The sequence below is a fragment of the Hemitrygon akajei genome, chromosome 2, assembly GCF_048418815.1.
Source record: "Hemitrygon akajei chromosome 2, sHemAka1.3, whole genome shotgun sequence".
In the NCBI taxonomy this organism is placed as follows: Eukaryota; Metazoa; Chordata; class Chondrichthyes; order Myliobatiformes; family Dasyatidae; genus Hemitrygon; species Hemitrygon akajei.
Window position 1 is genome coordinate 5,709,356 of NC_133125.1, and position 26,291 is coordinate 5,735,646.

A 26,291-nucleotide genomic window follows, 5' to 3' on the forward strand; every position below is an offset into this window, starting at 1 on the left:
GCTGGTGGAACACAGCAGGCCAGGCAGCATCTATAGGGAGAAGCGCTGTCGACATTTCGGGCCGAGACCCTTCCTCGTGTTTAATCACATTGCTCCTGAGTTGTAGTGGTTAAGTTTTCACAAACAAGAAGAAGTCTTCAGATGCTGGAAATTAAAATCACACACACAAAATGCTAGAGGAACTCAGCAGGCCAGGCAGCAGTTATGGAAAAAAGCAAACAGTCGACGTTTTGGGCTCAGACCTTTTTGTCTTGATGAAGGGTCTTGACCCAAAGACAGACAGACAGACAGACATACTTTATTGATCCTGAGGGAAATTGGGTTTTGTTACAGCTGCACCAACCAAGAATATAGCGATATAAAACCATAAATAATTAAATAATAATAAGTTAATTATGCCAAGTGGAAATAAGTCCAGGACCAGCCTATTGGCTCAGGGTGTCTGACACTCCGAGGGAGGAGTTGTAAAGTTTGATGTCCACAGACAGGAATGACTTCCTATGACGCTCAGTGTTACATCTCAGTGGAATGAGTCTCTGGCTGAATGTACTCCTGTGCCTAACCAGTACATTATGGTGTGGATGGGTGTGGTGAACTACATATACCTGGCTGGACATGCCCTCCCACTAACTGCTCCTGTGGCTCCTCCCACAGACCATGGCTCCTCCCACAGACCCTGGTATAAAGGCGATTGGAGGCACAGACCCTTCCTCAGTCTCCAGGATGTTGTGTGGTGGTCACTTTCTGCTTGTGCTTTCTTCCAGCCAATAAAAGCCTACCTTAACCCACGTCTCAGAGTTATTGATGGTGCATCAATGGGAGATATTGTCCAAGATGGCATGCAACTTGGACAGCATCCTCTTTTCAGACACTACTGTCAGAAAGTCCAGTTCCACCCTCACAACATCACTGGCCTTACGAATGAGTTTGTTGATTCTGTTGGTGTCTGCCACACTCAGCCTGCTGCCCCAGCACACAACAGCAAACATGATAGCACTGGCCACCACAGACTCATAGAAAATCCTCAGTATCGTCCAGCAGATGTTAAAGGACCTCAGTCTCCTCAGGAAGTAGAGACGGCTCTGACCCTTCTTGTAGACAGCCTCAGTGTTCTTTGACCAGTTCAGTTTATTGTCAATTCGTATCCCCAGGTATTTGTAATCCTCCACCATGTCCACACTGACCCCTTGGATGGAAACAGGGGTCACCGGTGGCTTAGCCTTCCTCAGGTCCACCACCAGCTCCTTGGTCTTTTTCACATTAAGCTGCAGATGATTCTGCTCACACCATGTGACAAAGTTTCCCACCGTAGCCCTGTACTCAGCCTCATCTCCCTTGCTGATGCATCCAACTATGGCAGAGTCATCAGAAAACTTCTGAAGACGGCAAGACTCTGTGCAGTAGTTGAAGTCTGAGGTATAGATGGTGAAGAGAAAGGGACACAGGACAGTCCCCTGTGGAGCCCCAGTGCTGCTGATCACTCTGTCTGACACACAGTGTTGCAAGCGCACATACTGTGGTCTGCCAGTCAGGTAATCAATAATCCATGACACCAGGGAAGCATCCACCTGCATCACTGTCAGCTTCTCACCCAGCAGAGCAGGGCAGATGGTGTTGAGCGCACTGGAGAAGTCTAAAAACATGACCCTCACAGTGCTCACCGGCTTGTCCAGGTGGGCGTAGACACAGTTCAGCAGGTAGACGATGGCATCCTCAACTCCTAGTCGGAGCTGATAGGTGAACTGGAGGGGGTCTAAGTGAGGCCTAACCATAGGCCGGAGCTGCTCTAGAACAAGTCTCTCCAGGGTCTTCATGATGTGGGAGGTCAATGCCACCGGTCTGTAGTCATTGGAGCCACTGGGGTGCGGCGTCTTCTGTACAGGGACGAGGCAGGACGTCTTCCACAGCACAGGAACCCTCTGGAGACTCAGACTCAGGTTGAAGACATGGTGAAGCATCGATTGTTTCCTCTTTTCCATTGATGCTGCCTGGCCTGCTGAGTTCCTCCAGCATTTTGAGTGATTAGGGTTGCTTCAAGAACCAAAACCTTGAAAGGAAGTGGCTCTTCTTGAATTTGTTTGAATAGAAGGTCAGGCTTCTGCACCTCCTGCCCAATATAATGGTCAGTCACTGGCCAGTTTCATACTGGTGATGTTCAGATTCAGATATATGTATTGTATGTACATCAAAACATTCAGGCACAGTAGCGTTCCGGTTAGCATCATGCTGTTGAGCGAGTGCAAACCGGGTTCGATTCATGCCACATTATGTAAGGAGATTGTAAGTTCTCCCTACGACCACATGGGTTTCCACCCACATTCTAAAGATAGTAGGTTAATGGATGTTGCATGGTTGTTGTGCCTGTTACCAAGCTGCATTTTAAGTCATTTGTGTTAACAACCAGCCCAGCCAAAGCAGCAGCCTTTCGGATCTGGTGCTACTTTAATTTAGTTTTTTAATTTAATTTTAAGGCACAATTAGGGTTTAGGGGAATGGATATCTACCATCGCCAGATACTGCTACAATACAGAGATGACCCAAAAACAAACCTTCATGAAGATCTGCTGGTTAGATTGTGCGACCTCGGCTTGCTGAGGGAATCGGGCCTGCAGTCCTCGGAGTCGCCTGATGCCGGTGGCCGGAGGTGCTGACAGCGTAAGCGGTGTGCGAGGAAGCGGAAGCGAAGTGAGCAAGCAGGAGTCCGTGCCAGGAAAAAAGTAAGCCCAAGCCGGCCGGCTCTCCCATCCATTCTGCTCTCCAATGGACGTTAAATTGACTACATCTGTGGCAACGAAATACTCGGCGGGAGTACAGAAACGGACGGAATCCCAGACACTGCCATTCAGCTGATTATTTATGTAACAGATTTTCCCCCAAGCCATCAGACTACCAACCTACTGACCTCTGCTGTGCCTATTGTCTTGTTTATTATTTATTGTAATGCCTGCACTGTTCTGTGTACTTTATGCAGTCCTGGGTAGGTCTGTAGTCTAGTGTAGTTTTTGTGTTGGTTTACGTAGTTCAGTGTAGTTTTTGTATTGTTTCATGTAGCACCATGGTCCTGAAAAATGTCTCGTTTTTACTGTGTACTGTACCAGCAGTGATAGTCGAAATGACAATAAAAAGCAACTTGACTTGACTTGACTTGACAATGTGGCACCAACACAGCAAGGCAAAACACTCAGTAGAATAACACAGGCAACAATAATACAAAAGCAAAACAAAGTTCAAAGTAAACTTATTCTCAAAGTACCTACAGTATATGCCACCATATACAACCACATTGCAGGCGCACTCGATAATTCCAGCAACAGTGGTGGAGGCAGATATGATAGGGTCTTTTAAGAGACTTTTGGATAGGTACCATGGAGCTTAGAAAAATAGAGGGCTATAGGTAAACCTAGTAATTTCTAAGGTAAGGACATGTTTGACACAACTTTGTGGGCTGAAGGGCCTGTATTGTGGGGTAGGTTTTCTACGTTTCTACGTTTTTTTTAAAGAAAGGGATTTCCAGCATGTGCAGAATCTTTTGTGTTTGTATTGTCCAAATCCTTAGTTTTGAATAGTTGAAGACTTGAAGTATAAATTTGTCCACAAAGGTGATTCAATAGATTAAATTAACAATTTCACCACATTAACCTTCTGATTATTTTTTTCCAAATTATGTTTTAGATGTTATTCTGAGAGGATAAATGCAACTATGAAGAAGAAAGCATGAGCACAATATGTTCCAATTTTGATACAGAAAAAAACTAAAATAACCCACTGTATATCTTGGACGATTAAAACTGGAGATAGCTAACATGCTGGATAAGATTTTGGAGACTGTCAGCCTGTAAATAATCCTTCTATTTCTCTGCGGAGATGTTGCTGGACTGCCGAGTACCTCCAGCATTATAAAGACAAGATTGTTTAATGTCATTTCTAGTACACAAGTGTAAGGGGAACTAAACAGTTGTTACCCCGGATCCAATGCAGCTAAAAAAAAACCAGAAAAGATAAAGAACACAATAATAATAAAAATTTAAAAATGGACACAATAAATAGAAACGTAAGATAGCTCATATACACAGATTGACTGTATACCCATAAAGTGCCATTAAGCTGTACAGAATAATGGGAAATAATAAAGTAGTGTGTGGCACATGGCCAAGTGGTTAACACGATCTGAAGGTCGTGAGTTCGAGCCCCAGCCGAGGCAGTGTGTTGTGTCCCTGAGCAAGGCACTTAACCACACACTGCTCCAGTCCACCCAGCTGAAACTGGATACCCACAAAATGCTGGGGGTTAACCTCGCGATAGACTGGCGTTCTATCCAGGGGGGAGTTTCGTACTCTCAGTCGCTTCATGCCACGGAAACCAGCATAAGCACTGGCCTGATGAGCCTATAAGGTTCAGGACAGACTTTATTATTTTTAATAACGTTGCGGTGGAGTTAGTGGGTGGAGGTGTTGATCTGCCTTACTGTTTGGGGAAAGTAACTGTTTTTGAGTCTGGTGGTCCTGGTGTGGATGCTACGTAGCCTCCTCCCTGTTGGGAGTGGGACAAACAGTCCATGAGCAGGGTCGATGGGATCCTTTAAAATATCGCTAGCCTTTTCTGACACCTTTCTCTATATATGTCCTTCATGGCAGGCATACTTGTAGTGGTGATGTGCTGGACAGATTTGTAGAGCCTTCCTGTCACTGCAGTGCAGCTTCCATACCACGCAGTAATGCATCTTGTTAGGATGCTCCCTATTGAATATCTGTAAAAGGACGTAAGTATTCATGCACAATGACCAGTCTTGGCCCAAAATGTTGACTGTTTAGTCCTTTCCAAAAATTGCCAGAATTTGTTTTTTTATTGTGAGTTATTTAATTGGTTCACCAGCAAGCTGTACAGTTTCCCCTTTGTGGCACGTTGATTTGTCAAATTGAATGTGCCAAATGTTTAATTGCATGTTCTCTAATTGGACATATTTATGGGTATGTTTGGCATTTTCTAGTAAAAGCATTTACACAGATTGCTTTCACTATAATTCTAACATTAAAAAGAGACAAAGGAAACATGATGTGACCAAGGTTTTTGAGATAAAGCTATTAAAATGATGAACTGATCATTTATTTTTCATTCCAAAGCTATGAGTTTAGTAAAAATGTTACCACTTCAGGTTTATTTTTTCTAAATTATCTATCGTGAGTTACAGCATGGTAATAGGGCCTCCCAGCTCAATAAGCCTACCCCGCCTAATTACACCCATGTGACCAATTAACCTACTAACAGGTACATTGTGGGAATGTGGGAGGAAAGCCACACAGTCACAGGGAGAACGTACAAACTTCTGACAGGCAGCAGCAGAAATTGAGCCCAAATCATCAGTGCTGTAAGGGTGTGACTCGAACCACTATGTTGAGTAATTTAGCAAGTATTCTGAGGCACTAGATCTTTGGGATTCTTGAATATATAAATTTTATTGCATTATTTTTGAGATATTTCCCTCATTTGGCATCTTCCACCATTCTTGATTCTGGCTCCATTTACATTCCTGACATTAGTACTCCATCACTTAGAGCCTCAGCAAAGGTACTGTCTGCTCTCTGGACCTACAATGAGCATGACATTGTTGAAGAGCCTCTGAATGCAGGGGCACCTACCACACTCTTTGCACAAAAAAAACTGTTTCTGAAATTCTCTTCTAAACTTCCCTCCATTCACCTTAACGGAATATCCACTGGTAATGGCCTATTGCCACCCTGGGGAGAAAAATGCTGGCTGGCCACTCTGATAATACCTCTCATAATTCTATCACCACTTGCAAGTTGCCTCTCATCCTCCTCCACTTCAAAGAGAAAAGCCCTAGCATTTCCTCATAGGACCATGTTTCTTTTATTCTGTGCCTCGGTCTCTATCACAGGAAGTGTAAGATGCCCTTTCCTTCAGCTAGCCTGCAGGTCACCCCCGGGCAAGGTATAACGTCTGCTTAGCCCCTTTCTTTTCTTTTTACAATATTTTTATTCAGCAGAAAAAAAAACAAGATTTACAGAGTGCAACACATAGATAAATCTCAACATAACTTGTGTACATTCATATATTGTAATAAAATTGATCAAAATGTTATAGCATAACACATAAAGGTATACCACTCTGTAATCAAAAATTTAAAGATAAGTCATATATCATAAAATAATTTTTTAATATAAAAAAGTCAACCCCCTACCAACTACCAAAGAAAAAAGCTGATGGATGATCATGGATAATTAGAAAAAAAACCATATTCGTTTAAGAAGAGAAGATAAAAATATGCATAAAAGTTTGTGCACTGTTAAACTTTATAAATTGGAAAAGTAATTTAGGAAAGGTCCCCAGATATCGTAACTGTAAGGATTTGGGCTCAATTTAGGAAATTTTTTGGTTTAGTGAATTTTTCATTATCATCTCCCATTCTCCTTAATTTTTTTTTTATCCCTTCCATGACTGACAAAGTCTTTAAAGATTGGGATGAACTAGGTATTAGGTGTTTTTGGGACCTGTTTATCTCAGGATCTCTTCCTTCATTTGACCAATTGTCAAATAAACTTGCAATCCCAAAAACACATTTTTACAGATTAGAGATTTCCTACGTTTTCAATTAACTACTTTTCCTATAGGTCCTGATAAAAATTTACTGGACGATCTTTTAAATTTAAAACCTTTTGTTAATGGTTCTATTACTGGTATCTATAACTTGTTGATTGATTCTAAACAAGACTTTTTAGATAAAATAAAAAAAGCTTGGGAGGATAACCTAAATTGTCAGATTTCTGATGATAGATGGAATAAAATTCTTAAACGGGTTAATAAATCATCTTTCTGTGCTCGTCATTCTCTTCTACAATTTAAAGTGGTTCATAGAGCTTACATTCCTAAACAGAAGCTGTCCAGTTTTTACCCGAATGTTTCTCCACTTTGTAATAAATGCAACTCTGCTGATGCCTCTTTAATTCATATGTTTTGGTTTTGCCCTAAAATTGAAAAGTTTTGGCGGTAAGTATTTCATACCTTTTCACAACTTTTTAGGGTCCAATTTGACCCAAATCCCCTTACTGCCTTGTTTGGTGTTATTGCAAATGAAGATATAACTTTAAATATTCCTAACCTACAGGTTTTAGTTTTTACGTCTCTTTTAGCAAGAAGAGCAATCTTGCTTAAATGCAAGGAGTCTACCCCTCCTACACATCTTCAATGGCTACGTGATATTATGTCTTATTTAAATTTAGAAAAGATCCACTGCTCAGTCTTAAATTTGAAACAATCTTTTTATGATATCTGGGGACCTTTCCTAAATTACTTTTCCAATTTATAAAGTTTAACAGTTCCTTGATCAGGGTCACATGAAGCCATGGTAGCAGGTGGTGGGTGGTCATATGAGCAGCTGGTGAATATCACAAGTCCTGGTTATGCGACCACTGATGCCAGACAGACAATCTCTGAAGAATATTCATAATGGCTGGGGTTATCCATCTTGCAAAGACACTGCCCAGAAGAAGGCAATGGCAAACCATTTCTGTATAAAAATTTGCCAAGATCAAACATGGCCAAAGACCATGATTGCCCACATTAAACAACACAGCACATAATGATGATGACCTCAGTCTTGAAGTGCCTATGGAGTTGATTCTTTGCCCTTTAGAACAACTTCCAATTCAGGAAGACCTTGAATCCGTGAGCAGCACTATGGTCATGGACCCTGTACAGATTACAAAGGAGAAGGTGGTCACAGTCCTCAGGCAAATTATGGTGGCTAAATCATCATGGCCTAACAATTCCCTCCAACCCTGCAGGAGGCTAGTGCAGAAATTGTAGGGGCCCTAGCAGCCATACTTGAAACATGCTTAGCTACAGGTAAGGAGCTGGAGGATTTGAAAAGAGCTAACGTTTTAAAAAAGGCTCTGAGAATAAGCCAGGACATTCTAGGCTGGAGAGCCTGGCATTAGTAGTGGAAAGATTATTAGAAGGTACTCTAAGGCACTGGTATGTAAGTTTGTGGATAGATCCATGTCTCACCAATCTTGTCGAGCTTTTTGAGGAAGTTAGCAGCAAAGTTGATGAAGACAAGACAGTGAATGGTGTTAACGTGGACGTTACCAAAGGCCTTTGACAAGGTCTCCCTTGAGAGGTTGTTCAGGAAGATTCAATTGCTTGTCATTCAGGATGAGGTAGTAAATTGGATTAGACAGTGCTTTTATGAGAGAAGCCAGAGAGTGGTAGTAGTTGGCTACTTTCTGACTGGAGGCCTGTGACTAGTGGTGTGCCACAGGGATCTGTGTTGGGTCATTGTTGTTGTCATCTATATCAACAATATGGATGATACTGTGGTAAACTGGATCAGCAAATTTGCAGATGACACTAAGATTGTGGGTGTAGTGGATAGTGAAGAAGACTATCAAAGTTTGCAGTGGGATCTGAACCAGCTGGAAAAATGGGCTGAAAAATGACAGATGGAATTTAATGCAGGCATGAAATGTTGCACTTCAGTAGGACAAATCAGGGTAGGTCTTACACAGTGAGTGGTAGGGCACCGAGGAGTGTGGTAGAACAGAAGGATTTGGAAATACTGCTCCATAATTCCTTGAAAGTGGCTTTGCAGACAGGGTTGAAAAGGAAATGTTGGGGACATTGGCCTTCCTAAATCATAGTACTGAGTGTAGGAGTTGGGATGTTATGTTGAAGTTGTATAAGATGTTGGTGATACCTAATTTCAAATTTCAAAAGTTCAAAGTAAATTTATTATCACAGTACATATACTGAATGCCACCATATAAAACCCTGAGATTCATTTTCTTGTAGACATTCTCAGTAAGTATAAAGAACCACCATGGAATTAATGAAAAAACACACAGAACAAATCAAACAACCCAAAAAGAAAGAAATAATAATAATTAATAAATAAGCAGTAAATATTGAGAGATGAGAACATGTGATGGACTGGGCCATATCCACTATTTTTTGTAGACTTTTCCATTCAAGAGTACTGGTGTTTCCATACCAGGCTGTGATGCAACCAGTCACCACTGCACATCAATAAAAGTTTTTCAAAGTTTTAACAAAGTGGAAGTGTTGCCATGCTCTCTTTGTAATGGCAGATATGTACCGGATGCAGGACAGATTTTCTGAAATATTAAAATTATAACTTCAGCACACTGTGTTGTACCAACCTTTTAACCTATTCTGATATTGTTTAACACTTCCCTCCCACATAGCCCTCTACTGTTCTGTCATCCATGCACCAGTCTAAGATTCCCTAATACGTCTGCCTTATCCATGATCCCTGACTGTGTATTCCACACACCTACCACTCTCTGAGTAATAATTGTACTTCTGACAACCCCCCACCCTAAATTTCCCTCCAATCATCTTAATATAATGCCCCTTTATATTAGCCACATCTACTCAGGGAAAAAATCTCTGGCTGTCCACTTGCTCAATGCTTAAATGGTTTCCTTCTGTTTAATTTTAATAAAGTTAATATTGATACAAATGTAAAAAAATAATTCTTGTACCAATTTTGTTTTGTACCTTAAAATGTCTATTTAACATTCCAATGGAGGAAAGGAGAAATCCAAAAGCCTTCTAATGAGATCCACAGTTCAATTAGTTCCCAATATTGCTGAGCAATTGATGTATTGATTTCTCTAATCTAGGTGAAAAATTTTGCTAGTCTTTCAGGGAAAACCCATCCTAACCAGTAATTGGAAGTCATTTTCTTCATATCAGCCATGTCTATCTCCTTTTAATATGTTTCTAATTTCTTGTTAATTGTATAAATCTATTATACATATATACATCACATATACATACAAACATTTATACATATACATATACATAAATATATACATTTGATGATCCACAATAAGTGCCAAGTGGAAATAAGTGGACTTATTTCCACTTGACATGATTAACTTATTATTATTTAATTATTTATGGTTTTATATTGCTATATTTCTTCACTATTCTTGGTTGGTGTGGCTGTAACGAAACCCAATTTCCCTCGGGATCAATAAAGTATGCCTGTCTGTCTGTCTGTCTGTCTGTCAAATTCGGGTCCAAACTTGCAACAAACTTTGCTGAAACTTAACAAGGCATTGTTCAGTCTACACTTTAGAATATTGCGAGCAGTTTTGGGCTCCTTATCTAAGAAAGGAGAAGGATAACAAGAATGATCCTGGGACTGAAAGAGTTAATGTTTGAAGCACGTTTGATGGCTTGGGGCCTGTTCTCACTGGAGTTTAAAAGAATGAGTGGGGATCTCATAGAAACCTCCCAAATACTGTAAGGCCAGGTGGAGTGGATGTGGAAAGGATGTTTCCTTTATGGGAAGGTCAATGGGAGAAACTCCTTATCTTCACAGACTATAAAAAGAAAGTTGTAACGAATGCCAAGAGGACATGGAGTAAACGTTAGCATGTACATGAAAATCTACCATTCACAAATGCACCTCCTCAGTGAGACCAAGGTCAACAAGACAAATGAAAGTGTCCAAAAGAAGTGTGCACTTAATTGTTCTTAGATATTAAGTTGTACCAGAGGTCACAACCTCAGAATAGAGGGACGTCCCTTTAGGTCGGAGATGAGAGGAATTTCTTTAGACAGATGATGGTGAATCTGTGGAATTCTTTGCCACAGCTGGTTGTGAAGGCCAAATCATTGGGTATATTTAAGGCAGAGGTTGATGGGTTCTTGATTAATCAAGTTGTCAAAGGTTATGGGAAGAAAGCAGGAGAAAGGGGTTGAGAAGGGTAATAAATCAGCCATGATGGAATGGTGGAGAAGATTTGATGGGTCAAATGGCCTGATTCTGGCACCTATGTCCTATAGTCTCATGCTAAATGGATCACAAGGTTTTTGGCACAAGTCTGTTGAAGCTCCATCAGGAAGGATGAAAGATTAATTGACCTGAATCCATGAATCTGTTGGGTATTAATCTTTTGGCTTTCCATGGTTTCCTGACAAGGAGAACTGCATAGAAAGGGCCTGGTACTCACCAGAGAATCCCACTACTGGAGACTTCAGTATACCTAACTTCTCAATCTCCTGCCTTCTTCCCATATCCCTTCCTGCCCTGACAAATCAGAATCTGTCAATCTCTGCCTTAAATATGCATAAAGGCTTCACCTCCACATCTGCTTATGGCAAAGAGTTCCACAGATTCACCATTCTCTGGCTAAATAATTTCCTCTTCATCTCCATTCTAAAAGGACATCACTCTATTCCAAAGCTATGCTCTCTGGTCTTAGAGTCCTTCACCACAGGAAACATCCTCTCCACATCCACTCTATCAAGGCCTTTCAACATTTGATAGATTTCAATAAGGTCACCCCTCATTCTTCTGAATTCTAGTGAATGCACACAGACATACACACACACACAGACACTCACACGCACACTCAAATACTTAAAGGATGTCACAATGTTACCCCTCCCCTCACCATCACCCACAACAACCTCCGCTGACCCACCCACTGGAGCCCAGGATTGTGCCCTGTGTGCTTATCATTGCCATTGAAATTAAGGGACTTCTCATAAATCCATAAATATTGATGGAATTCACACTGTAACTGATGTGTCTGATCTAATTCCAAGTTGCAGTGTATCCTTATCACCCAATGTTAGTCCAAGTTCTCCTCCCCTCTACACTTGATTATGAAACTGAGCCAATTCATGAAGGCTGCCTGGCAGCTGGGAATGTTGATTCTGTTGGAACATTCAGAAAGGGAAATTACCAGTCGTATTCCAAATTCAATACATATTGGAGAGTTATAGAGAAAATAGATGCCATTGGCTTACAGAAAGTATCTTGCAAAATACCTCTAGTTATATCAAAGTTCAAAGTAAATTTTTTATCCAAGTACATATATACAGTGGATCACCTTATGCTACCTTGGCATTCAGCTTCTTCCAGTCATTCACAGCAGAACAAAGAAATCCGATACAATAAATAATACTGAGAATACAAGTTATGGAGTCCTTCAGCCTGTGGTTGTGGAATCAATTCACTGTTGAGGTGAGTGAAGTTCTCTACAATGGTTCAGGAACCTGACTGTGTGGGAGATGAGGCTCCTGTACTTTCTTCCGGTGGCATATTCATATGTGTATTGTATTATTATAAACTTAAATAAGGAATACTAAACCAATTAAATGGCCTTTCTTTCCTGTTAAGGAACGCCTTCTCCTATGGGAGAAGGTCCTTAACTTAACCAGACTATAGAAAGGAAGTGATAAGGAATCCCAAGAGAACATGGAGTGAAAGTTAGAAACTACATGTAAACTTATCGTTTGCAAGTGCATCTCATCAGTAAGACCAAGGACAACAGGAGAAATGAAAGTGTCCAAAAGCAGTGTACACTTCATTGTTCTTAGAGATTGGGTTGGGAAAATGTTTTAATGCCATGTGTTTTCTTAGAAGTTGGTATGAAACATCAAAATTCAAAGTATTAACAACATCTTTTATAAACACATGTAAGCTATCAAATACTTTGTACCTATCAAGCCAGCTTAAGTTTAAGTTTTATTGTCATTTGACCATACATGAATATCCATGATTACAGCCAAACAAAACAGTGTTCCTCCAGCTCTAGGGTACAGGACACAGTACCAACAGATATACACAATACAAGGCACATATAGCACATGTAGGATAGCAGTAACCATACAGTCACACAATATAATAGCCCAAGTCCTTGAGTGCCGTGTCCTATAGATTTATGTTGTTGGCAAGAGCAGTCTACGGGCATAATTTATTAATTGTTAGGCATAATAATTTTTATACCTAAGTGTCCAAAATTGCTGAGAAGTTCTATATTGATTTCTCCTGCAGGGCTTCGAGGTAAAGTGTCAATAGACTTCATTCGTTATCAAGATAGGACAGAGAGAGTCTCCTTTTGAAAGGGCAACTGCCCCCAATGACATAGTAGAGTTTTGCTAGCATTCTTTGGGTTAATGACGTGATCCTCGGGGTAAAGAGCATTCACGACAGTGCCATTGCATGGGTCGCCCATAAAAATAGGAGATTCCATTATTCTTCCACTCCCCAGGGAGTGAGAGGTCTCCAGCATCATTACCTTGACTAAAATCTGACTTTTAAACTTCCCCGTAATTTCCTCCCTGTAATTATAGGTCAAGTGTTCGTTTGTAATTTATAAAACCTTTCTGCTTATCAATAATGAATGGCAAAGAGGAAAAAGTATATATAAAGGCAGGAGAAATTTCTTCTGTTAGAAAATAAGGCTAATTTTCTATGACCAAAGACTGTCACGCACATTGACAGGATTCTATTATTCAGTCATTTGGGTTCTTTCAAATTAGTTATGTTAATGTCCTGTGAGTGAATGTAACACTTGGATGGGACACGATTTCAGCAATTAATTTCTGCAGTCAGTGCAGAGACAAGCAAATTTATTTTCCCCCTCTCTGGGAATTAGTAGTCGAGGGTGTGAGGTGGAGAAAGTGCATTTTGGAGCAAGGAACAAGCTAAACACAAGCCCTAAATAAAGCTGAAACAATGGGAGCCGATGCCTCCTCATTCATTCAATTGACAATGTTTTGCAGCTTAAACCTGTTTTATTAATTATGTTTGACATTTCCTTAATTAGTTTCATTTACAGCAAATCAATCCCTACTGCTGTATGGCATCATTTATCATTTTGAAAAATTTGCATACTACGTGCTGACTTTTTCTACTTAATTATACATTAAAAGTGTCAAGCGTGCTTGCTGCCTGGTATTATCTTCAGCAGAAAGGTTTGTGGCTGGACAGTGATGGCATTAATCATTAAGAGCCTCCAAGTGTTTCTGGCTAATATCTAGGGAGTAGTGTGGCTATAATTCTGATGCGAGAGAACAAGAGTGCTTTTGTAAAATGAACTGCAAGCAAACACAAATAAATATCTACTAACGTTACTCACAATAAATATTTCTAACAATCCTCATAGCACAGCCATGTATCACATTCCTTTCTTAAGTGTTAGCATCTAAAGCAAACAGAATATCTCTCTTTCCATGTTTGCAAAGAACTAACAGAAGAAATATGTTCTGGAGCATTAAAACAGTTTATTCTGTCTTTTGTGATCTTATTTATGATCTCCTGCTGAACTGTAAACTGCACGGAAACTCTTCCATATATTTCTTCCCAGCTATTTTTTATTAAATTAAGAAGTGATGTCTCACTTTCAAAGCATTTGTAATATTACAAGACCATTTAGAACATTTGTGACAGACACACAACTTTGGCGTATCTTCTGAAGAAATGGTGGTATCGATGTAGGAAGTATCAAAAACGTCATACCTAAAGTTCAACGTTCAAAGTAAATTTATTATCAAAGTATGAACAGTGTATATGTCATCATATTCAAGCCTGAGATTCATTTTCTTGCAATCATTCACAGTAAAACAAAGAAATAAAAGAAAATCAATAAAAAACTTAACACAAATACTGACAAAAAAAATATGCAAATGAAGACAAACTGCGCAAATACAAAAGCACAAATAATAAAAAATTAATACATACATACATAAATAATACTGCGAACCTGAGCTGTGGAGTCCTTGAAAGTGAGTCCAGAGGTTGTAGATTCAGTTCAAAGTTGAGGTGAGTGAAGTTGTCCACACTGGTTCAGGAGCCTGATGGGTGAGGGGTAATAACTGTTCCTGAACCTGGTGGTGTAGGACCTGAGGCTCCTTCCTGTACATCCTTTCGGATGGTGGAAGTGAGAAGACAGCATGGCCTTTTTGGTTGGGGATCCTCAATGATGGATGCAGCTTTCTTGTGGCACCACTCCTTGTAGATGTGCCCAATGTTAGGGAGAGTTTTTCTTGCTATGGACTGGGCTGTATCCACTGTCTTCCGTATTTGGGCGTTGATGTTCCCATACCAGGTCAGGTTTCAAATATTCTTCAAAATTCTGACTCAAACGGTCATCTGTGAGATTCAACCAAAATGAGATGGACCTATTTGGAATTGTTCTAACTGAAATCAGAATGACAAGTCTGTAAGGATAACAGTGTAAAGCGTTCAGATCTGTCATTTTAGTATGGCCACTTTGCCAAACAAATCTATCTCATCGATATCTTCTGCATCTGGTAAACTTCTGTCAGAATGGTAACAACAGCAAAAATTTAAAAGAAAGAATTTCAAAAGATAATGAGGAGGGAGGGAAGAGGAGATAAGAGAAGGGGAGGAGAGTAGAGGAGAGGAGATATGGGAAGGGGAGAGGAGAGAAGAGAAGGGAATTTGGTAAATTTCTCTCTCCTTCCCCTCTTTTACTGTTCCCCATTCAGGCTCTTACCTCTTCTCCTCACCTCCCTCTGGGTCCCCAACTCTTTCCCTTTCTCTGGGCCCATTCTCCTCTCTTATCAGGTTCCTTCCTCTCCAGCCCTTTACCTTTCTCACCCTCCTGACTTTGCCTATCATCTCCAGCTAGCCTCCTTCTCCTCTCCCCATCTTTTTATTCTGGTGTCTTCTCCCTTCTTTTCCAGTCCTGAGTGTCAGCCCAAAATGTCGACTGTTTATTCATTTCCGCAGATGCTGCCTGACCTGCTGAGTTCCTCCAGCGTTTTGTGTGTGTTGCTCCACATCCTCAATGAACAAACTCAAAGGAATCTCTTATTATACCTACTATTGTTCTTTTCTTTTTGAATGCTCCTGCAGAATCACTGTTCAGTGTGCACCTCCGCTAAAATTCTAGCAAATCCAACAGATATACTGTCAACTCCCGGCGACTGTTGCAGAAACAAGAACTAATGATTATAGTTTGCACCTGAAAGTTTCAAGCTGAACCAAAATAAACACAGGCAGGGATGGGACAACACACCTCATTACCTGATCATCCAACCAACGGGCTAGAATCGGCTGTGGAAATAAAGATGAGTTTAACAGTGTCCAGCATACTTGTGTAGATCACGTGTAGGGGAGATGCTCATGAATTTGGAATCTGCATACGGTGTTGGATATTCTGTGCCATTTAGCCATGAGCCTAAGGCAAACGCAAAGTCCCTGCCCACCTCCTGGTGAGTTTCCTAATACCACTGTCTTTGTGTAGTAATGGCCAGTTAGTCTCAGTATGGAAAGTTAAGGCTTTTACTTAATGGGGTAAGTATCTTTTCAAAGTAGAGATTTATAACTCTTCAAAGCAATTAGATTCCACCAGTGCAGAAAAGAAGGATTTTAAAGAGAACCTCCATTCCTAAATGCAGTAACTGTTCTGAGAGCCTGTTCTTGGTTTTCACCTTTTTTTTTTGTTTTGCTTTTAAGTATTTTAGCTTGTTTATTTCTCTTTTTGTGTGACCTGAGTCTCGTCCTTTTAGAGATTCTAATTAAGCTATCTTCACTATCCGTCTTCCTCATTTTCAAATACTGTATCTCAGTGTTGCTGGTCTTCATTTCCTTAGCCACCATTGTGTATCATCACATGTAGCAATCAACGATCATTTGGAGTTAAGATAAACTAATAACAAACCTTTCAGTTACAAAGAAGCCACAGCAGTGGCTATATTTCATTCAGAGTTTGAGGAGATTAGGCATGTCAACAAAAAGACTCAAATTTCTAGGTGTACCATGGGGAGCATTCTAACTGGTTGCCTCGCCGTCTGGTATGGAGGGACCACACCACAGGATCAGAAAAAGTTGCAGAAAGTTGTAAACTCAGCCAGCTCTGTCAAGGGCACTAGCCTCCCCAGTATCGAGGACACCTTCAAAAGGTGATGCCTCAAAAAAAGGCATCGATCATTAAGGAGCCCCATCACTGAGGACATGCCCTCTTCTCATTACTACTATCAAGGAGCTGTTACAGGAGCCTGAAGACACACACTCAATGTTTCAGGAACAGCTTCTTCCCCTCTGCCATCAGATTTCTGAATGGACAATGAATCCATTAACACTTCCTAAGTATTTCTTCCCTTTTTTGCTCACTTTATGTGTTACATATTTAATATATAAATACTACTTCTTGCAATTTATAGTTTCTTTATTATATTGTATTGCAATGTATTGCTGCCACAAAACAAGAAGCTTCACCACTCATGCCAGTGATATTAAACATGATTCTGATCGTTTGCCGAAGCAATTTTGGAAAGTCTTCTAAGCTTGAAAGATGTACAGAAATTCAGATTCTGTTTTCGCTGAAGCCAGTACATCACTTCCAATAGATGCTCTCTGGCATGGTCTGCTTTGCAGATTGATTATGCTACCTCAGTATTTTTTTCTTCTCTTTTTGCACTACTCATTTAATTTAATTTTATATATATATATACAGTACTGTGCAATAGTCTTACATGTATATATATATATGTGTATGTGTGTGTGTGTGTGTGTCTTATAGCTAGGGCACATGAAGTGGAGAGCAAGTTTGTAAATCTGGCAGGAACAAAGGATGTTGAGATGGCAAGAGTGGGTTGGCACAGCAGGAGTGTGGGGCAGGTGGCTGAGAAGGATTGCTGGGGGCAAGGATGACATGAGCGCAGACACACCAGGTAAGGTCACTTGATTCCAAACAATTGGTTTATTGATCATCACAGAACGTTTCACTGGTGCTTCCTGCTCTCTCCCCTCTCCCTTCCCATTTTCCCAACCATGATTCCACTCTTCCTGCCCCCTTCCCATTCTCAGTCCAGAATAGAGCCCCATATCAGAATCAGATTTACCATCACTCACACACATCATGATTTTTTTAGTGGCAGCAGTACAGTGCAATACATAAAATTACCACACTATTGTGCAAAAGTCTTAGGCTGTCTAGTTATATGTATGAGCCTAAGACTTTTGTAAAGTACTGTGTGTGTGTGTGTGTGTGTGTGTGTGTGTGTGTGTGTGTGTGTGTGTGTGTGTGTGTGTGTGTGTGTGTGTGTGTGTGTGTGTGTGTGTGTGTGTGTGTGTGTGTGTGTATACATATTTTGTAAAGTACTGTACATATATATACACACATACACATACATATGTACAGTATAATATATAATAAAAACCAAAAATCACAACATGTATATATATACCATATATATATACTTATTGTAATTTATAGATTTTGTTATTATGTATTACAATGTACTGCAGCCACAGAACAATAAATTTCATGACATATGTCTGTAATATTAAACATGTCCTCATTTTTCATTTATATATAGCATCAAAAAGACACACACACACCCCAGAACTCTCTGGGACAAGCACAATCTGACCATGTCATCTGAACTCACAGTCCACAAACAGTGTTTATTCAGACTTATCACACCACTTGTCACTCGGCCTTCACTGGGGCTCCACCTGCCCAATTGCCAGTGTTGGTTCTCAGTTCCATCCATTGCAGAACAGGAAAAACATCAAGTGGAAGGGTGATCAATAACGCAAGAGATTCTGTAGATGCCAGAAATCCACACTAAGACATGCCAAATGCCGGACGACCAGCAGATCAGGCAGCATCTCTGGAGAGGAATAAACAGACAGCGTTTCAGGCTGAGACCCTTCATCAGGGCTGGAAAGGAAGCTGGAATAAGCTGGTGCAGGACGCGGGAGAGGTACAAGCTGGCTGGTGATAGGTGAGGCCAAGTGAGTGGGGAGGTAGGTGGGTGAGGAGGAGTGGATGAAGTAAGAGCTGGGAGGTGATAGGTGGAAAAGGTAATGGCCTGAAGATGAAGGACTCTGATAGGAGAGGAGAATGGACCGTGGGAGAAAGGGAGGGGAGGAAGGGCACCAGAGGGAGGTGATGGGCAGATGTGAAGAAGAGAAGGGGTAAGAGGGGAACCTCAATGGGGTATGGAAAAAGAAAGAAGATAGGAAGGAATAATTACCAGAAGTTAGAGAAATTGATGTTCATGAATCAGGTTGGAGGCTACCCATGCGCAATATGAGGTATTGCTCCTCCACCATGAGAGTGGCCTCATTTTGAACATCGAGGAGGCCCACGATCCGGCAGGTCAGAATGGGAATGGGGAGGGGAATTACAATGTTTGGCTACCGGGAAATCCCACCTTTTATGGCAGATGGAGAGAAGGTGCTCGACAAAGTGAAACCAATAAACTAGTCACTGTGTTGGTTGTTGATGCAAGTCAATGCATTTCACTTTATGCTTCGATGTCCATGTGAGAAAAAAAGCCAACCTTTAATCTTTCATCACCATTGCTTTGGCTGCTTGAAAAAGAGATGACTGGTTTAGCACAGATCATGTTACTGGACATAAGATGCATCTTACATGTTCTGATTCATCAAGTCTTTCACTGTGGTCCTTACCAAAAAAGACACCACTGACCTCCCACATTCACTCCCTAATACAGAAGTGAAGACTGATCAGTTTCACATGAACTTGGAGGACGTGTGCAGAGAAGAAACGGAAAGCGTTATATCAGTGAAAGCCTTTCTTTCAGGTTGGATTCCGCTAGAGGCTGGAGGCGAGTCCTGGGGAGGAGAACTGGGTGTGGACGAAGCTAGCTTTACTGCTGTTCTGTACTGTTGTGCTCTGTGTTACTTTGCTGGACATTGTGAACACGCTGTGTTGGCATTGCAAAGTGTGGTGACACTTGTGGGCTGCCTCCAGCAAATGCTCACGAATATTGGTTGCTAACAAAAGGTACAAAAAGTCATGAATACGGCCCAGTACATCACAGGTAAAACCCTCCCCACCACTGAGCACATCCACCAGAAACATTGTCACAGGAAAGCACCTTATATCAACAGGGCCCCACACCACCCAGGCACTGCAGATATCAGGAAGAAGGTACAGGAGCCTCAGGACCCACATCACTGGTTCAGGAGTAGCTATTATCCCTCAACTATGAGGCTCTTAAACCAAAGAGGATAATTTCACTTGCCCCACCACAGAATCGTTCACACAACCTGTGTGCTCACTTTCGAGGACTCTTTATCTCACTTTCTCAATATATATTGCTTATTTATTTATCAGTATTATTGTTTAACTCTTTTTATATTTGCACAGTTTGTTGTCTTTTACACACTGAACCCTCAAGTTGCTGTGGTCTTTGATTGACTCTGTAATGATTATTATTCTATTACAGATTTATTCGGTATGCCCGCAAAAGATGAATCTCAGGGTTGGATATGGTGACATGTACAGTATGTCCTTGATAATCAATTTATTTGAACTTTGAAATGATGCATTCACTTTAACTTTTGATGTATAGTGCACTTGAATAAATTCAAATCTTAAATCTTGAATCTTGGACATTATGTTTGGCTTACGTATAGGGTGGGTTACAGCACATTGAAAAGACAGCATCAGAAATTTAAAATCATAAACACAAGAGATTCTGCAGATGCTGGAAATCCAGAGCGACACGCACAAAATGCTGGAGGAACTCAGCAGGTCGGGCAGCATCTATGGAGAAGAATAAACAGTCAATGTTTTAGGCCAAGGCCCTTTATCAAATTCAGAATCGGGTCTAATATCACTGGCATATGTTTTGAAATTTGTTAACTTTGCACCAGCAGTACAATGCAATACATGACAATATTTTATGTATAATCATTAAATTAAATAAGTAGTGCAAAAACAGAAATAAAACATGTACTGAGGTAGTGTTCATGGGTTCAACGTCCACTCACCAGTTGGACAGCAGATGAGAAGAAGCTGTTCCTGAATCGCTGAGTGTGCACCTTCAGGCTTCTGTACCTCCTCCCTGATGGTAACAATGAGAAGAGGACATGTCCTGGGTGCTGGGGATCCTTTATGATGGATGCCGCCTGATCAGGACACAAACATAAACATGTCTTACAAATGTAACTCCAGGCAGCAAAAGAGAAGTTGGATAATTATTCATTCTGTATGAATTGTTGTTTTTTTACCTGCTTTCTTAAAGACAGTGACTAAAGCTAAAGTATGCACAGTACTCTATTTAATTCCTCTGGTAAATACACTTTACATCAATGCAGACAATATTGATTAGTAATAACAACAATTGTGAAAATACAAACAATTAATTGCCAATAGTGCTTGAATCTGTTCAGAGTGGGAAGGGTGCACAGAATAAAATAGTAAACTGTAGCCTTGTACTCCCTCAAACTGACAGTAGTGAATATAAATCAGGAGTGCGCTGTTGGATTCTGATGTTTTTTTAATCCAAGGTTCTTTCAGAAGTTGAGAAAGAGCCACCAAACTTGTTGTTTCATGATTGTGTTATTAAACACTGACAGAACAAAGGTAACAGCAGCAGAACAGTGACTGATAGAGGTCTATTTGTTGAATAGAGAGAGGAGGAGCTAAGTGAAGAAGATGGAGTCAGCTATTTTTATACTACAGAGATAAGGAAAATTATTTTCAAATTTGTAGATAAGAGTTAACCAATGAGAAAGCCATTATTCAAATAATGCAGTACATAGCAGCTTCCAGAAAATTCCACAATTCTACATTGTGTAACCACTAGACTTGCATATACAGTACATACTATTACCACTCTGAAGCATACTAAGCAGTTACTTGCATATAAGTAATTATATATAAATACAAACAGATTAATTGCTAAACTCAAACCCACTACTTGTTACTAAAACTTGCCAACATAACGTAAGCAACACAGGCAAAATTCCAGAGGGTCTCATCGACTGTACTTTTTTCCATAGATCCTGCCTGGTCTGATGTGTTCCTCCAGCACTTTGAGTGTGTTGCTTGGATTTCCAGCTTCTGCAGATTTTCTCTTGTTTGTAACATGACTTAAGAGTGTAATAGGCTCAGGAATAGGATGTGTGATTAATCAATTCTGGATCTGGAAATCAGTGTGATTAGAATCTGGAAAAGGTTGGTCAAGTGAAATAACAACTGCTTTCTCCTTCACAAGAGCTATTTAACTGGCTGAGTTCTTCAACTAACACAAGAGATTATGCAGATGCTGGAAATCCAAAGCAACACACACAAAATGCAGGTCTGGAAGCATCTGTAGAAAGGACTAAATGGTTGACGTTTCAGGCCGAGACCCTTCAACAGGTCTAGAAAAGAAGGGGGAAGAAGACAGAATAAGAAAGTGGGGGAGGGAAGGAGTACAAGATGATAGGTGAAGCCAGGTGGGTGAGTGAGGGAGGATAGTGAAAGAAATAATTCTTCAATTATTCTGTCCTGAGGAAAGGTCTCGGCCTGAAATGTTGACTGTTCATTTCCTTAGATGCTGCTTGACCTGCTGAGTTTCTTCAAGATTCTGTGTATGATTTTTCAAATATTTCTGTTTTTGAATCAGATTTCAAATATTCTGCAGTCTGAACATGGGTGATTGTCTACATCACCATTGTTTCCCTAGCTAATCTCCATACCTAATCAATATAGTAAAACTTTAGAAAAAGGTCTGTCAGTTTCCAACATGAATATGCCTGATGACTGATCATCCATTGTATTTTTGGGTAGAGAATTCCAAAGAGCTACAGCCCTTGAAACAAAAAAACAAAGTCTTCTCCACCACAGTAGCATAGTGGTTAGGGTAATGCTATTACAACCTGGGGCATCGGAATTCAGATTCAATCTGATGTCCTCTGTAAGGAGTCTGTTCTTCCTACCCTTGGAATAAGTTGGTTTCCTCCAGGTGCTCAGATTTCCTCCCACAGTCCAAAGATGTACTGGTTAGTAGATTAATTGCTCATTGTAAATTGTCCCGTGATTAGATTAGTGTTAATTGTGTGTTGTCAGGCATTGCTGGATGACACAGCTTGAGGACTGAAAGGCCTATTTCACATTTTATCTCTAAATAAACTAATCAGTATAAGAGGAGGAGTGTAGGAGGATTAAAGGCACCTAACAGCGACTTCTTTGCTTGTATCTTTGGAAATAGCTCTATTTTCATCTTTAATATCTCTATTTTCCCCTCTCAGGGTTCTTTTGAAGACCCTCACCTGGAGTTACACACTGACTATGGTTCTTTGCGGGAATGGGACCCGCTCTCGGGGTTTCATGACTGGCTGTTATTCGACACGCCAAGGGCTCAGCCTAAGAGCTCAGCTCGCCTTCAGAGGACCGAGATCTCGTGGCTCTGGAGATGGGCGGATCGAAGGTCGGTGTCCAGGCAGATTGGTGTGTCATGGGAGATGGAAGATCTAAGGCTGTGTGCCCAGGGACCTGGGAGCTTTGGGCACGGAGCTTGGAAAAAGCAACGCAACAGACTTTTAACATCATAAACCAGCGAGTTGTTTGTTATGTCTCCCCTCTCGCTGTGAAACGGAGACACCTCTCTCTCCCTCATTAGGGAGAGAGAGAGAGAGAGCCTGTGGTATGTCGAATACCAGGTGCACAATGTAGTCTTTGGAGTTCTGTAAGTCTGTGTCTTTTCTGTTGCTTTGTTCACACTTGAGTGCTCTGTGGTGGGTGCCAATGCTTTCTTTTGCCGGTGGGGGGAGGGGTGATAGTTGCTTGCTGCCGCTTACGTGCGGGAGGGTGGGGAATTGGGGGTGTACTTTGGTGTTCTAACGTTTATCTGTCATTCATTTTTTGGGGGCACTCCTCTGTTTTCGTGGATGGTTGAAACCAAAAAGCATTTCAGGATGTATGTTATATGCATTTCTCTGACATTAAATGTACCTTTGAAACCTTTGAAATAAAAACAGTTCCAATTAGTTGACTCTTCATCCTGGGAATATGATTCCAAGTTCTAACTTTTCTCTTTACAGTGACCATGCTTCATATCTTTCATTCTTGTAAAAATGTTTTGATGGTTTGAAAGAATTTCAAAAATGTTATATTTCTGGAAGTCTTTTTTTTACTGCAAATCAGAACCTGCAAGGTGCATTATGTCTAATGTATGATCTGCACTAAACCAATCATCTTAGTTTCATGTACTCCAAACAATGGTGATCAATCATCTGGCTTTCGAACCAGAGGGGATAACTTCACTCACCTTCACTCACCCGAGCACTAAACTGTTCCCACAGCCTATGGAATCACTTTCAAGGACTCTGAATCTCAAGTTCTCGATGCTTATTGCTTATTTAATATTATTATTATTTCATTTTGTATTTGCACAGTTTGTCATCTTTTGCAATTTGGTTGTTTTTACATCCTTTTGGCTGTAGTCTTTCATTGATTCTATTTCAATTCTTGTATTTCCTGTGAATGTCTGCAAGTAGATGTATCTCGGGGTTATATATAGTGACATAATCAAAGTATATAATGTACTGTGATAATAGATTTACTTTGAACTTTGAAAGATTAAAGATTTGCTTTATTTGTCATATGCATATTGAGACGTAAAGTGAAATGCCTTGTTTGTGTCAACAACAAATATTGAACATCTGAAGATGTGGCAGTAGCCCCAAAGTGTCACCGCACTTGCACAACTACATATTGTGTCCACAACCTAATAACCCGCTTGTGTTTGGAATGTGAGAGGAAACTGGAGCACCCAGAAGAGACCAACACAGGGAGATCACACCATAAGACCATGAGATATAGGAGCAGAACTAGGCTCTGCTGTTCCACCATGGCTGGTCCCAGATCCCATACACCTGCATTCTCATCGTAACCTTTACAAACTCCTTAGACAGCAATGGGAATTGAACCCTGATCACTAACAAAAAGTCATAATCATAGAATCTACAGCACAGAAGCATGCCCTTCAGTCCAACTAGTCTATGCTGAATTATTAATCTGCATAGTCCCATCAGCTTGCAACTGGACCATAGCCCTCCATACACTCCCATCCATGTACCAAATCAAGTTTCTCTTAAATGTGTTATAGCTATTATTTTATAGATTTATTGAGTATGCCACAAGAAAATGAATTTCAGGGCTGTATATAGTGATATATATGTACTTTGATAATAAATTTATTTTGAACTTTGAACTTTACACTTATTGTGTATTCTAAACGTGCACTTTATGCTTAATAAGTATTTTATTATGCTGCATCGGATACAGATTGACAATTATCTCACTCTCTTTTACACATGTGTACTGAAAAATAACAACAAACAAACTTGTATCTTGAATTTTGAAAGTGTTACTATCTATGAAATTCCTGATAATTCAATTCCAGATGTGCATCGGTATTCCTCCCTACTCGTGTTCCTTGTCCAATTATACTTAACAACTCTTTTGCAGGAGACAGCATCAGGATATCAGATGTAATTCAATGCATCATGCTATTAAATATGTCAAAGGGTCATTTCAGTTCATAATTGCATATTGATGGAGAAGGAGCCAAGGGAGAGAAGTGCTTACAGTTATCCTGCTCTCGGTATAACATATTCTATGCATCATTATAACTGGATGAAGTTAAGATTCTGAGAGAGGAATAGGTTTTAATCAGTAAATGGTAAAACAAAAGTAGTCACGTCTGTATACAATGGATTCCAGTTAATTGGGACACATCGGGATCAGTGCATTTTGGCCCAGTTAAGTGACTGCCTCATTTTCCCGAAGTTTCATCAAAATAGTTAAAAAGGTATAAAAAAGCTACAGTTTCACTGAGTAACAAATTATGCATTTAAAAAGAATACAGAACAAATTAGAACACTATCAAAACCACTACTGTATTATAAAACTGTAGTTCCTAGTAGATGTCAATGGAGGAATTCATCCAGTGCATGCTGCCACGTTCATTTGATTGACTACAAATGAACAAGATCAGCGCAGACACCTATTGCAGATAATGGACTGCCTTCATACCTGCATTCTCCACATCTTCATTTTCATTGTAACATTCAAGGCGATTGTCAATACCTTCAAATTCTTCATAGACCTCAATTCATTGAGGTAGTGAAATTGTTTCTTCACTCCCAGCCATTTCTGGCATCTCCAAGCCTGAATGTTTGAAACTGCAGTGAGCAAAACAGTTCTGAATTGTCTTACTGCTTATTTCACACCAAATATTAGTGACAAAATCGCTGCTTTTTGAACACAAATACACACAACTGACACTATTTCAAAACTGTTTGCTCTAAGCATGGTGTAGAGTCTAAAGACCACACGCCATGAACAAGATTGAAGCTCTCTAGCAACACAATCCGGTCCAATTAAGTGGCATGGTGTCCCGAATAAACAAAGGGATTCCTGGTTATTTTCCCACTTTGTTTTTGTTTTTTTTTTCAGAATTGTCCCATATAAGGAGCTGCCCCAATAGACTAATCGCCCATCCACTATCTAAATACAAATGAGGTGCATGGGGTAGGATTCACCTCTGGTGAAGGGGCTTGTCATGTCCACTCTAAGACAGATTACTTGCCTTTGGTCCTCACTGGATCCTCAGCTCTCACCTGTGGTTCTAAGTTACTGTTTGCATGTGAAAACGGCCACACCATGGTACACCACTTTGACAAGTGGGCTAAACCAGTTGAGGTGGTCAGCAGACTGCATACACTG